The sequence below is a fragment of the Halichoeres trimaculatus genome, unplaced genomic scaffold (assembly GCF_033239565.1).
Source record: "Halichoeres trimaculatus isolate MK-OKI-2021-1 unplaced genomic scaffold, fHalTri1.1 fHalTri1_scaffold_2, whole genome shotgun sequence".
Lineage (NCBI taxonomy): Eukaryota > Metazoa > Chordata > Actinopteri > Labriformes > Labridae > Halichoeres > Halichoeres trimaculatus.
This window is the reverse complement of record NW_027437180.1, coordinates 32,001,006-32,016,886: the sequence shown is the minus strand read 5'-3', so window position 1 is coordinate 32,016,886 and position 15,881 is coordinate 32,001,006. Positions and strand designations below refer to the sequence as shown.

At 38.6% G+C, this 15,881-nt stretch overlaps 1 protein-coding gene across 5 annotated transcripts in view; it reads right to left on the bottom strand.

Moving 5' to 3' along the window:
• The window catches only part of tbc1d1 (TBC1 (tre-2/USP6, BUB2, cdc16) domain family, member 1), a 57,853-nt gene that overhangs the window by 35,266 nt on the left and 6,706 nt on the right, over positions 1–15,881 (bottom strand). The window lies entirely within an intron of this gene.

Below are 15,881 nucleotides of genomic sequence, written 5' to 3'. Positions count from 1 at the left end.
TTTCAAAGCATCACTGTCTGCTTAACATCAAGACAAGTCTGTGCAGCAGACTGAGCAGGGGGATCAGATCCCAAAGGCAGTCCCCCATCCTGGAGTTCCTAGCTGTTTGCAGTTTTACCAGTAGTTACCTGCGCCAAGGAGGTAATGTTTTTGGGAGCGTCCACCTGTGAACAACCTAACTCAGAAAGTAACCAACATATCTGGATGAAATTTTCAATGTGGGATAAGGTAGAAATGTTTGAATTTTAGATTTGATCTGGATCACCGTCTCGATCCAGGATTTTTTAAAGGATTCATTATCATTGTGAGATAGGGCCGTTTTCACCGTATGTGTATTTAACTCCACGATTAATGGTTGGATCGCTTAGCAAAACAATACAAGACAAGGTCACCATAATTTCTGACAGATGTAAAAGTACGATCCAGATCCTGGCAATATTCTGGATACTAAGATCTGGAATAAGAAATATGTACTGGGTCATTATAATTTTCTACACTGTCAGGTAACAAATTATCATACAAACCTGCAACTAACACCAAATTGTAGCAGACAGTCTGCTGAAAGGGAGTATAACATTAAAGTAGGACTAAAGTGTTGCGTGACAATCACAATATGCCTGGTGGAGGTCTGTGCTCTCTGAGTGCTTTTCTAGTTTATACATTATATAAAAATCATAATCAATTATTCTGACCTATGAATTCATTACTCCTAGTTAACCAACCTCAGCAGAATATGGTACAGCAACAAGATGAAGTGACATTAATTTGCCCCAAAATCCTTGGCACTGACAGAAAAGACCCATAAATGCATGTCCCTTACAAATGTGGCACCATTTAAAAGTAAAATAAGAAGCATTATTACAACAAAGAAATTTACTAAACACACATTTCCTTACTCTTTGTGCTATGTTTATATATTTACTATTTATATACTTCAACTGGAAATTCATTCACATTCAAAAGATTAAACAATCAGTCTCTATTTGTATCAGGCTATTTCATGACAAACATCATCTATCAATGAGATATCATATCTTCATGCATCGTTCAGCTTGGATGACAGGACTACTTATCAATAAGAGAAAAGAAAACAAATGTGCCGGTTTGCTGATTTTTCCAGAAATAAAGGGACTCCTCTTTTTTCAGTGGAAAATTTTGAGTTAATTTCTCATTAATACTAAAGTTTAAGTAAGGCAAAACAAATGAGAGAAATATCTTCTGATAAATTGTTTAACAAGTAGTTTAAAAAGCAACGTGAAAATCACAAGACTTAGCATTTGACTTAACCAAGTTAGCAATCCACCTAAGCTGCCCTCTTGTGTGACGTCTCAAAGCAGCTAAGATTCTAAAACATTACACGACGACAACCACAGCATCTCTTTGACGTCATAATCACCCTTCTGAGCCTCGCTATCCCACAGGAAAGACATCAATCTGAGGGGACACATATAAACACTGTAAAACTATTTCAAATTGACCTGACAACACTGACAAACATAACTAACTTTCCATGCGACAATGTCACTCCCACACCTCAATATGTGGGAGAATAACACAATATGGTGTAATGTGTGTTTTAGCTCCCTTGAATACTGCAGTCTTTGTGGTATCCTCCTGAATTGAAAAGAAGCCAAAGTCAGACCTTTGGTCTCAAAGACGGCTTTGTGTTCACTCTCCCTTTGATTCTCTGCTTTCTTCTTCACTCTCTTGCTTTAAACTGTGGTAAACTCTTTCTTTGTAATTTTCTTTCTCATTTCTTATAAAACTATTTCAAGAAACTGTTTACAAGTACCCTGGGTACTTGGTGCGTTTTGGATTTTTATTTGCAAACTGTTTGATCCAAGCTTATTGTTGTTCTCCTAATTTTATGGTTTTTTTAAAAATCTATTTTATTTGTATTTATTACTTTATGCACTATTTATTGTTTTAGTGTATTCTTGTTTACTCTTACTTGTTTTTATTACTTTAATGAGAACTGGTGGAGCTGTTTTACTGTTTTCCTTATTATGTTTTTGATGTGCAGCACTTTGGTAAGGCTCTGTTTGTAAAATGTGCTCTATAAATAAAGTGGAATGGATTGGATTGGATTGAAGCACCCAGCTGTTTGTGTATTTAAGACACAGAAAGGCATTTCTAGAAGGATCAACTTATTTCTGAACAGAAAAAAAAACAATAAAAGAATTCACAGTCAGAAATACAAATGGAGCTTTGCAAAATACAGTTCATACACCCTGTGAACACAGACTCTAAATGAGGCTAATTCATTCACTAAGAGGCACTGCTCACTCTTTAGGGAAAGGCCAGTTAAGCATAAACCGTCCATTGCAAGATTTGTCTCAGACCTGAGGCAAATGAACACACGAACACTCCTTTTGTACTGCTTTATCTCAAGCAGCATGAACAGTGTGACAGAATCAAGCAGAATGAAACTCTTCACTTGCACTGAAAGCTCTCTAAAAGGTCATGAAAATAATCTTCCATCAGCAAAAACCAGAAGAGCTGCTGGTTCACATATAGATTGTTTACTCTGCAGTCTGGACATCTTTTAATAACAACACCCATTTTTATTAACACAACTTTAGTCACAGAGTACAGCAGAGTCAGAGCTCTGCTGTGTTGTCCCTCCAAACACTGCGTCCCTGGCAGAAATCCCAACTGGATCCAGGAGTCAAAACAAAGCAGTTCATTATGAGAAAAAGGAACCGGACTAGTTTTACAAGTGCTCTGCCTTTTGAGTGATTATACACACTCATTGCCTTTCTCGACTTTATTCAGGAAACTGTAATAAATACAGATTATGTGTTACTTGGCTGTGAGTGTAGTTCATACAATCTATGTAAACACTACTTTTCAAAACATTTGGATATCAGCCTGCTTGGGAGGAGAGAAGAAAGTTTGGAAAAGATGAGAAGTCTGAAATTGTGTAAATTTACAATAAGGAATCATAAATAAAGAACAATGTTCATCATGATGTTTCAGAAGTCTCTGATGTTACCCCCTCTCAAAATGTGCTTCTTCTTTTGCAGTACACTGTGTTTTCTCAGTTCTTTCCAACTTGTGCTGGTCTTTCAGATAAGCAGACATGGAGGGTTGAATAAGGACAGAGGACAAATGAAGTGTAACTGAGAGCTCTCACTCAGACAGAAAAACCTTTACTTTGAAACTCTTTCCATGACTAACTCAGAGGATTTCCATGACCATTAAAGCAGCCTGACACTTTACTTGTGACTTGTTTTCACACACACCAAGGATAAAAAAATCTCTGTTTGGAGTCCATAAATAACGTATACTTGATCCATGAGAAATGAAGACAAAAGGAAAAAAATGCAGTTCCTTTGGTGTCCACTTGAGGCTGGCCTTAAAAATACTGAGACCACCATACACACACATGCAAAAAGACACATCTACAGCAGAAATAAACGTGTTTAAAGTGATACTCCGGGATGGAACAAGTTGGGTCCTATCACTAGGTTTGGGGCAGAAATTACCCCTACAGCAGTGTTTTTGTGCAGCAGAAGCCCAGGGCGCTCGCACCAAACACCCCCTCCCTGCTTGTCTGCCTGTTTCCTCTGCACTCAGACGGGGCCATATTTTACTCGACCAAAAACACAAATAAAAGGACTCCCATCGAAAAAATCTGGTATCGGTCTGCATTCACACTTTATTTAGAGAATTTTCAGCGCGTTGCTTTCACACAAAAACACCGCTAAATAAGGCTCTAGTTCTCATCATGTCTCTTCGTCCTGGCAGACTACCTGCGTTTGTTTACAACTGGCACGCCGCGCGCGCGTGGACTGATACACTAAGCGGCGAGCGTCTCAAAGCCAGCTGTGGCTCTGCAGCGGAGGTAGCGCCGTTTTACGACATGATGAGAACTAGAGCTTTATTTAGCGGTGTTTTTGTGTGAAAGAAACACGCTGAAAATTCTCTAAATAAAGCGTGAATGCAGACCGATTTCATATTTTTTCGGTGGGAGTCCGTTTATTTGTGTTTTTGGTCAAGTAAAAATTGGTCCCGTCTGAATGCAGAGGAAACCGGCAGAGGAGCAGGGAGGGGGTGTTTGGTCAGAGCGCTCTGGGCTTCTGCTGCACAAAATCACTGCTGTAGGGGTAATTTCTGCACTAAACCTTGTGATAGGACCCAACTTGTTCCATCCCGGAGTATCACTTTAAAGCGTAGTACAAAATGATTGAAGCCTAGGTAGCTCATTTCTCCAACAGCACATATTGTAGAGGTGGTGGATGTTTTTTCTAACTCAGCAGTTTAGAAAATATTAAGATGGGTTTACCCAATCAGAAGCACAGCTCACCTGACTGACAGACTGGCACCCTATAGCTGTTAGCGAGGAGGCTCAAAGCCTGTCTCTTGAGTTTAGTGTTTTCAATATGGCTCCAGTCAGCAATATGCTTTAAAACTCTGCATCACAAACAGATGGGTGATGTCACAGAAACTATGTCCACAAACTTCCTATGCTTCATTCCCATCTCACAATTTTGAGGGTAAAGTTATTGAGCTATGTTTCTCTGAAAAATCATGACAGAAAACAATTTCACTTTTTTTTACTGTGATTATAGCCCACCCAGCTGAAAAACACAAAAATACAACATGAATGATAAAAGGTAAAAGGTCAACATAGTGATATCCAGCATGTATTATCCATCACAGCATCAGCAGCACAGAAAGAAACTACAAATCTGTTTCAACATGTTTCTTTTTCTTTGTAAAAACTTAGTCACAGATGTCAAAGTTATCTTTCCACACACAGATGAGCCGTTGTGTTTCTCTTGGAGAGCTTTCCATATATCAACAGGGACTCTGCCTGCAGTTTATCTTCAGCTTTGTGCTGATAACTGGCAGAAGTTGCAACATTAACGCTTAAGGTAACAGACACAAAGAAGCTCAATCAGCCCTGAAAAACAACTCACAAAGAGAACACAGACTGTCCTGATGTAGCTCAATGACCTTTTGTGTTTGCAAGAAGTTCAAAACAAATGGTGAAAGGTCAAACGTCAAACAGCATTTGTGTATTTTTTTCTACTTTAATTATTGCTGTAGTGAAAAATCCAACGTTGTTCCTCTTTCTCAGTAAATACAACCGTTACATACACAAAAGAAACAAATATCCAAGAGCCAGTCTAACTTGAAGGTTCAACTTTTTGTTATGGTTTTTATAATGGACATAAATTAACCTTATTCTTCACCATCATCATCATCAATTAGAGCTCTTCCCTTTGGTGACCGACCCACATGTTCCCTCTAACATCGGCCCTTTTAATCAGCACCGCTACCCTGGCAGGGCACCAAACCAAGAAACCAGAAGGAGGAAGTAGATGAGAAAAGCAGAAGCAGCAGTTGAGTTGAGTCACAAGTGTGATGTCATCAGTGAGAGATGCTTCTGCAGCCACTAAAACAGCTGTGTGACACACACACACACACACACACACACACACACACACACACACACACACACACACACACACACACACACACACACACACACACACACACACACACACACACACACACACACACACACACTTCAGGTCATGCTGTGTCTTGCATCGGCATGAGGTGTGCTCACTGCTGCTCTTTATCAAAACATTATCTGCCTTACACTCAGTCCTTTGATCCCTCTCTGCTGTGAGCTGTAACTCATGATGATTTCTTCTCTAGGTGCTTCAAGTTAGACTGACCCTTTAATCTTTAAAAACCAGCAGCAGAGTGGTAAATGACTAACTTTGGGAAGATGTGCTGTTTTGAAGATTGAGTTTGTACACAAAAACATACTCTTTCAAAGTTCAAAAAGAGAAGATTTAACCACTATTTGGAATCTCAAAGTGAAACAGACTCTGTTGAAAAAAAAAAAGCTCAAAGCTTTATCCCTACAGTTCTTTAAAATCAGAGCTTCGGGGTTCTTGGAGCAATAGTTTCAAGTCTTACAGGTTTAAATGTGAACGTTTGGGATTCCTCCCTTTGTTCTAGATTTGCAGCAGACCCAGTTCAGAAAGGAGACGGTGAACTGTCATTTCCTGTATCTGTGTCATCTGTCTGTTCTCAGTGCCTCGCCCCTTCAAGAGACTCCCAGCAGGTCCTGAGAGACTGTTTATCTGAATGAGAGAAGTCAATGAGGACACAGTTCATGACTTGGTCTTTGCCAACACTCACTCACCCACTCAAGTTTTTTTTTTTAATAACCTGTAAGTAAGAAATTCAACACATGAAATAACTGAGACAGAAAAACTATGAGGTTCAGATAGAAATGGGTACTGAATTTGGTACTTTTTAGCTGTAGTAGCACCGAGTAATATCAAACAGTACTTAAATGCATCCTTGTGACTGTGAGGGAGTGGAAGAATAGGCGATATTCCATACTTGACATGAACGCAGCTTTGCAAGCTTATATACAAATAAATAAATATGTTAAAATGAAAAACGTTGAGATTTTTCATTGAACAAATTTATATTTATTACCACCCAAACACACACAGTACACACAAGTACCGAGAATTGGCACTGACTGCCAGGTACTGGGCATCAGTACCGTATTGATTCAAATGTTAAAGGTATCCATCCCTTGTTTCAAACTTAGTTCATGCACTGTCTCTGTTTCAGTAACACTGTTTTCATTCACTGACCAGTATCTTGACTTCTTCTTTGTGTTGATAAAACGATCAAATATCGGTCTGACCTAAAAATGCAGATCTTGAACCAGTGAAGGAGGTCTGACCCATGGAGCAGCTCTGTCTAACTCACTTCTTTACTGTACTGTGATAACAGAAACTGTGTGCGCTCTGCTTTACTTGAGTACTGGTGGGTCTATTTTGCTAGAGAGCTAGCACAACATGGAGGATGCAAACTCCAGAGGCTCTACTACAGCAACTCTAAACACATGCAAAGTAGGGCTGCACGATTATCGCAATCGCAATCGCAATGTCAGCACATGCACTTACGTAATCGCAAAAGACGATATCGCAATCGCAATCGCAATGTCAGCACATGCAATTCAGATTTTTCTCCATGATAACCAATCAAGTCTGTAGACTCATCATGACACAACTTTTTTTATCAAATCGCAAGCACAATCGCAATCGCAATATTGTCCACCTAATCGCAAATCGCACCTTTTCCCCAAATCGTGCAGCACTAATGCAAAGCCAATGTTCTGAGAGGTGGTGGCAAAATATAACAACTGATTTAATCAGGCATCTCAAGAACTATCTTGTAAATAAGGGAATGAGTTTCACTGACAACAGAAGCCAAAAGAAATCAGTTGATTATGTTGCCTGATGTATGGAGTCTTAAATTTCTTGTTTTGGACAGGAAACATCAGCAGTTCATTGAAAATAAGGGCGTACACCACCTTATTGAACAACTTGAAACCAATCATTTAAGTATTCATCAAATAGCAGTTAGGCTAACTCCATAAGAAAGTGTGTACAAGATAATATGACAGTGACAAGCAGTGCTACAAGATCAATACCTCCTCAGATCACAAAAAAGCCCAAAAAAGCACATGACCTGTTGGCATATAATGCTGATTTAAGTGCATATCAGTTTGTTTGGGCTGCTGTGATCTCTCACTTTCTCTTTCTTATCATATTTAACTCTTTTTGGATGGGAAAACATCAGAGCTTACTTTACTTTTTCAAAGTGTTGCTAGTGCATTATCTTTCTTTAGAGAATCTTTAGCATAAAGGAAAAGAAATAAAAGATAGATTTATAGTCCCAAAAACAGCTAAATATGGGACAAATAATTTTACTGTTCAATGAATAAAAAGGGATGACAGTATAGCACAGTTGGTAGAGAAAACCTCCATACACAGAGCCTACCCCTCTTCACGCATTGAGCTTAAAAAAAAAAAAAAAGTTTTTTAAAAATAAGTAAACTGGATAAGAAATGACCAAAAAAGGACAGAAAGCTTGTGCATGTTTACTTCAGCTCTGTTCAGTACCAACATGAATCATAATCCCAGAGATGTTAATTCAAGGCTTATTGGCTCTTTACTGACAAACATTTTAAGATGTTCCCTGAATGACAGAACAGACACTTTGTCAACAGAGCTGGATGCTGCTTTCATAAACTAAAGATAAGAGGTGACTCCCTAAGGGAGAAATGGTATGAGACATAAACGCACAGTCAGACCTACTGCTTGACTGACTACAACTAAACATACTTTTGACTAAACCTACATGGGGCATCAGATTACATTTCTGATTTTGAATATCTGTTGATTATGAGTTCTGATCCATTACTTGTATTGGCCTTGTTTTAAACTTTGCCCTACAATTTCATTGAGGCTGTGTCTGAAATGTAGTGTCAAGGACCAAAGGAACAACATCAAAAATCTGCATCCTCTGCCACAGAGATGAGCTGGTTGTCCAAGCTGATGAATCCAACCACCTACTCTTTAATCTATTTGTTTTTAATGCTCTCTAGAAGATATTCATCCTTCCTTTTAAAGGCCAGAGTTTGTTTCTTTGGTGGAGCAGCCTTCTTCTTATGCTTTAGGGGATTCTGTAGCCTGTTAAACTGAACAGACCAGTCTATAAAAAATCATAATTGTGACATATGACCTTGATCAGAAGATAGATATGCTGGGAAGGGTGCTGTGGTAGAGGAAGGAAGAAACAAAGGGTTTTGAAGGTCACCCACATACTGCCTCTTTTTGGTTTAACTTGTGATGAAACTCACAGGTAGTTTTCTTTTACTGAAAGAGACATGCTGTTTGAAATCCTTTTTACTCAGGCCCTGAACCAGCCAAATTAAAGAATGAGGATGTGTGATTAATTTATTTATCACTAACAGCATTTTCAGCCCTCCTACTGACAGGAAACGAGAACATGACACCAAAAAAGCAATCCACAAGGCCATGAATCATTCCCAACAACCCTGACGACCTGGATGTGACTGAATGGTTAAGCAGCTCCTCAAATACAACATTTCTGTTTTATCCATGACTTGTCTTAATTAACAGAGGCACCTTTCATTCTATTTTCTTGAGCATATCTTCCCACTACCTGTTAGTCCACCTCTCACTGTGCCCACAGTGCTCCCCTCACCCACCATCGTCAGCATCCAGACTCCCTATCTATCACCCTCCAGCTTCAAGTGTCTCCTTGTTTGTAATCATCCCAGCATGAGAGCAGAGCCTGCTCTCTGTCCACTAACAACAGACCCCGAACTGTTTCACTTACCCTCTTCCATTCACCAACCTCTTGCTCGATACTCTAAAACACTTCAACCAGCAGAGACACTCGGTCCTTCCATGTGCTTCACTTTCTTTTGTGTTACACACACAGAATAACAGGAGAGAGGGGGAGGATTTGTTTTCTTAACGGCCCGCTCCAGCCTTTCCCAATTTCAGTCAATCTTTGTGAGTGTCACTCCCTCTCCTTTGTTTGGCAAAGAAGGCCGCTTAACAGCTTAGTTTAATGACACTTCAGTCTATACTTGGGTCTTAGTCATTAACTGCCAGGTTCACAGTTAATCTACTATAAAAAAAATCACTTTGCAAGTGCCTTTTTCCTGTCCCTTAACATCATGTTCAATCCAAAAAGTCTGTGTTCAAGCTTTTGCTGTGTATTAGTTTGTCTTGCACCTGAAAATAAACCAGAGAGTGGAGGGGAATGTGCCAAGTGTCTGTGAGCTATAGAGCTGTGAAAATGATTGATACGGCAATATATCGCAATGCCTTGGTCTGTGAAAAAAAAAAGATATTTCAACTCTTAATATCAATATTATTGTTAAAATAAAAATAAGTATTTTAGGTGAGTTGGAAGTACAACACATCTCCTGCACCTCCACTGCAGTAGATGGCGCCAAAGAACTACTCCACTGTATGTTGCCCTTAAACCGTAAAATAAATAAAATCTCAACGATAAAAATAATTTGTTTTTAAACTTGATGATGTAGGTTTTGATAGCTTATAAATAATTGTTTTCTTTCTATTCTTGGGTCAGTTAGTTTAAAATCATTTGAACTTTAAGTTTTACAGTGTAGTAGATTGATTAAGTAATAATTAAAGTCATGTTTTGCGTAATATTGGATTTCTTTATGACTTACATCAGTTACACCAAGTGACATTTCACCAACTGACCTCGTCTTTCACCAAATATTTTTTTGCAACATTAATTTAATGTCACAGTAGTTTAGGTAGGGATGGGTACCTTTCATGTTTGAAACGATACGGTACCAATTAGGGCTGCAGCTATCGAATATTTTAGTATCAAGTATTTTACTGAAAATCCCATCGATTAATCGAGCAATCGGATAAAATACATTTTTGTTTAGTTAAAGAGTAGTTATTTTTCAAATGAATTTTTTTCTCTTTAAGAAATAGAATTTTCTGATACAGTATGTCAATAAGAGCACTTGCTTTGGTAGCACTAAAATTTGTAAACACACTTTGACACATTTTTTGTGCCTTGTACATCTCATCAATTGTTACCGACCCAAATGGCACCCGTTTCGTAGAATTACCCATTAGTCTCCAAACTCCAGAAAAGAAGCTAGATTTGTTGCTAGTTGCTATTTTATATAAGAGGTACCTGGCAATCAGTACGGGTACTCAACGGTACCAAGTTTCGGTACTTTTTTGTGTTTATGTCTTAAAAAATATCAATTTGTTTAATAATGAAATATAAAAAAAATTAAATTTAACAAATTTATTCTTCACCTATTCTTCTTAACCTTGCAATGCTGTGTTCATGTTCAGCGTGGAAAATCGCCTACTCTTCCACTCTCTCACAGTCACAAGGATACATTTAGGTACCTAAACATGGTACCTTTGGTTTTACATGAATCAATACCTGGTACTTTTGACAGAATTCGGTCCGTACCTATAAAAGTACCTAATTCAGCACCCATCCCTAAGTTTAGGTGACAAACCTGTCACACTTTATATTTTTAAATCAAGTGTTTGTAAGAAAGACTGCATCTGATTTTCATTATTTCAAACACAATAAAATAGAAAAGTTGTTTTCAAACAAACAGTTGACTGTGTAGAATATAGCATTGTCATTATTGTTTTGTGACCGAAGCATCATTAGGGTCTTGCCAATACTCACCCCTAGTGAGCTAACATGCTAACAAACCTCAGGGCTAATTCAATAGATTGAAATTTGACTAAATGAATGACACTGAATCATTACCTTATTTGTTAATGTGATACATCAGCTGCATCTGGTTGTTAAGGCTGTCAAACAACAAAAATATCAAATCCAATGATCCTCCACTAAGGTAAAACACAAAAAAAAAATTTTGTTTAACAGAATTCACTGACTTGTTTTTGCTGAAAAGGCAGCAGTGGCCACTTTAAGACAGCTGTAAATCTCTGAACCTTGAAGATTTACAGTCTCATTTTTTGCATCACCCAACGTGTAGCTAATTCTCAGATCATTCATTCAAACGGCTCTCCATTTTTAGACCCCTTCCTGCATTTTCCTTCCCTTTTTAGACGTCTTGTTCACAGCTGAAACATCTGATTTGGAGTAGTGGATTAGGAGGATTGAAGAGAACTGTGGAGAGGGGTTTGCTCCTCAAAGGGGAGAGTAAGCTAAAGACACACAGCACACAGTATCTTGTTCGGGAAAATGTTGACATGAGGCTGATCTCAGACAGGAAGGCAGTTGGACTCAGCCTCAGGCTGTGACCCTTCGACTTGGCCTCTCACAGGGGAACAACATTGAAAAAGTACAGTGACTCTCACAGAGTAAGAATTAAATAGAGCTACTGTAGCAGTGACCTCAAAAAGAAGGAAGTTACACAAGTGCCACGGGTAAAAGAGAAGCTGCTTTTCAGAGCAAAAGCACAATAAAAGTTTGTATGTAGAGAGTGAAAAGGTGAGGATATCGTTTCTGTAATGCACAGATGTATGAACAAAACTCCTTTAACAAAAAGTATTTGCCTTCCTATTTTTTTTTTTACATTTTTTACTCTTTGCCTTATGCTGAGGGTGATGTGAATCTCTTAAGTGGAAAGTTTAAAACATTTTGCATCAATATATTAATTTTAAAGAACAAATTTGTAGAACATGGAAGAATAGGCCTGTTGTGATAATCAATAAACCAATTAACCGAACGATAAATAAAAACGTCCTCGGTAAGTTTGTCGATAAACTGACACGTGCATGCATGTTTTCCTCCTCTCTTTCGACCAGAGGCTGAATGGGAAGATGGCTCACTACGCCTATCTTTCCTAACATCCGGGTGCATAGGTTCTATAGCGGATTTAGCTAATTTATAGCGGAGTGAGCATCTGTCAAAAATGCAATCTTTGGGCTGCTCGCACGTACACATGGAGAGAGCTGAAGCGAGCGTCCTGAGGGGTAAGGAGGAAACACACGCTAATATGAGTGATGGCACGAAAGATACGGTTCTTAAGCCGCCTGCCACAGTCCCAGTGTGGGAATATTTTGTTTTTTATCAGAATGAACAAAGTGTGAGCTCATGAACACCAACAAGCTGATATGTTGCATTTGTTTGAAAATAGTGGCGACGAAGAAGAAGAAGAAGAAGAAGGGGAGGTGCAGCAGAGCCTTGTTCTTTGACAATCTGCTCTTACTGAGGCTTTTGGTCGGCAAAGTAAACAGAAATAAAAACGCCAAATGGTGGGCGCTCAAAGACAGCTACATTGCCAAAGACGTGCAGCCCTTCAATACGGTTAAAAGCCAGAAATGTTAAAAATGTTTGACAGACAGTACGGATTGACTGGGAAAAAGGACATGTTACAAACAATTCCGGAACTGTATAAACTTCCTTTTATTTAGGCTACAGTTTTTATTGTTGTTTTTCTTTTTGGAGTTTGGTTTTTTCTTTAGAGACAGGGTCTAAGTTTTATTGTTTTTGATTAGTATTAATTATTTTCATTGACATGTATTTTTTTCTAAAAGAGAGTCCATTTCATTTTCATTCTATTTTTTTCTCTTTCTTGTTTGTTAAATTTATTATATATTTTGTTTAATTTATTTTATTTAAAAGATCCTGACCTTTTAATTACAGTCAAATACTCTTAAGAAATGAAAGTTTCTTTCTTTTGATATGGTGTACTCACTTTATTATCCCATTTATCACAATTACATCAATAAAAAAAATGAAAACAAAAAAATCAAAATAATATTGACAATAGTATTGTTTATCGGCAATAATATTTTGGAAAATTATGGTCTAGCAGAATTTGTTATCGTGACAGGCCTATTGAAGAAGCTAAATCCCACCACTGCTGGACAAGTTTGCTTCACCATAACTGGATATTTCACTTGTGTAATCCTGAGTGGAGTTGCCAGGAGGTAGAAGTTACAGATGAGTGTCCCTAAAAGCCCAGTGACACACAAGCCGACAAAATTAAAAACAAGGATGTGATGCCAGCAAAAAGTTCCCATCCGGCACTTCCAATGGTCATGTGCCTGGGTCTTGTGACTGGTGGAGCCTGGCCAGAGCTCCCAGGGGTTCAAAGTCCAGGAGCCATAGAACAGATGATGACCATCACTAACTGACAGTGAGGCACAAAAGAGGACATTTTTGAATGTCTGGGGAATAGTCTCAGAGCAGGAAGTGTCAGAGGGTGACTGAAATAGTTAGCCACAAGGGAGTCCCACACACTGACATGACTGTGGTAGGATTAAGGAGCCACTTCACCGCACAAAGACAAGCCAGGCAGAGATGACGAACTCATTCAAATGTGATAACAGGGACACAGTGCAGGGGCTTGTTGTCAGGGTGCTGTGCTGAATTGGTAGGAACGCTTTGCCATGAAAGATTTAAGCTGCTAAATTTGGCAGATTACCACAGTGATTTCATCTCAGAAGACTGACAGGTCTTTAGGATGCAGCTCCAAGACTGACAGTTTGACATGTGAGGCAAGGGGAGAAAATATAGACAGACTGTAAGACACATAAAAGAGCCACTATTGACTGGGACAGACTGGGTTATATAAAGAGAGGAAGGTGCCCTAAATTTACTGGCTTGTTTTTACTACAGCACAGGGACCGTGTCACATGAAGAGGGAGGGAGAAGCATGTGAGATGAGGGGATTACAAGAAGAAAGTATGGCAGAGAAAGAAACAGGGCAAACCCCAGCTCTTCAGTGTCCCTTGGTAGTTTCTGGTAACAGATCTGCTGTCAAATGGTAGTTCGATTTCTCTCCAATGCTGTCAAAATTGTAGGATACTGGACTCTATACTCTTATTTTAAACTTTTTGATTATCACATAATCAGACAAAAACAAGAAGTAACGGTAAAATGTGCCATTTCCTCATGGTGAGAATCACATCATGATAAGGCATCAGTGTGAAACCAGCCGTAGCACAGAGAGAAGTGAGAGCCTGAAACAGAATGTGACTTATAGGATGTGCAAAACCTCCAGCCGCCTGGTCCAGGAGTAAAGCCCTGGAATGAGTACAAAGGATCTGGAGGTGATCTCGCCATGACTCACTCAAATACACCTCCACACTGCTTGTGTTTACAATAACTAAGCTGGCTGGGTTTTCCCGTACTCCTCTTCATTGAGGGTCAGACAGAAAGTTAGCCACTGTTTCACAGAAACAGGAAAGCATCCAGTACAAAAAACAGTGAATGACGAGTAGGCCTGTCACGTTAATTAATAAATCAATTAACCAAACGATAAATAAAAACGTCCTCGGTAAGTTTGCCAGCCTCAATAAACTGACACGTGCATGCATGTTTGTTTTCCTCCTCTCTTTCAACCAAAGGGGCTGAATGGGAAGATGGCTCACTACGTCTGTCTTTCCAAACATCGGGGTGCATAGGTTCTATAGCGGATTTAGCGGATTTATAGCGGAGTGAGCATCTGTCAAAAATGCAATTTTTGGGGTGAAGACGGGGCTGCTCGCTCGTACACAAGGAGAGAGCTGAAGCAAGCGTCCTGAGGGGTAAGGAGTAAACACACGCCAATATGAGTGATGGCACAAAAGATATGGTTCTCAAGCTGCCTGCCACAGTCATAGTGTGGGAATATTTTGTTTATTATCAGAATGAACAAAGTGTGAGCTCATGAACACCAACGAGCTGATATGTCGCATTTGTTTAAAAAAGGGGGGCGAAGAAGAAGAAGAAGAAGAAGAAGGGGAGGTGCAGCAGAGCCTTGTTCTTTGACAATCTGCTCTTACTGAGGCTTTTGGTCGGCAAAGTAAACAGAAATAAAAACGCCAAATGGTGGGCGCTCAAAGACAGCTACATTGCCAAAGACGTGCAGCCCTTCAATACGGTTAAAAGCCAGAAATGTTAAAAATGTTTGACAGACAGTACGGATTGACTGGGAAAAAGTACATGTTACAAACAATTCCGGAACTGTATAAACTTCCTTTTATTTAGGCTATAGTTTTTATTGTTGTTTTTCTTTTTGGAGTTTGGTTTTTTCTTTAGAGACAGGGTCTATGCTTTATTGTTTTTGATTAGTATTAATTATTTTCATTGACATGTATTTTTTTCTAAAAGAGAGTCCATTTCATTTTCATTCTATTTTTTTCTCTTTCTTGTTTGTTAAATTTATTATATATTTTGTTTAATTTATTTTATTTAAAAGATCCTGACCTTTTAATCACAGTTAAATACTCTTAAGAAATGAAAGTTTCTTTCTTTTGATATGGTGTACTCACTTTATTATCCCATTAATCATAATTACATCAATGAAAAAATTAAAAAAAAAATCAAAATAATATTGACAATAGTATTGTTTATCGGCAATAATATTTTGGAAAATGATTGTCAAGCAAAATTTGTTATGGTGACAGGCCTAATGATGAGCATCACGTTCTGCTCCAACAAATAAACTGACTTAGAAAAAAAGGGAAAAAAGAAGAAACAGTTAAATTGTTGAGAACTTTGAGCGCAGGTTTGACATTATTGTTATGACCACCTGCCAC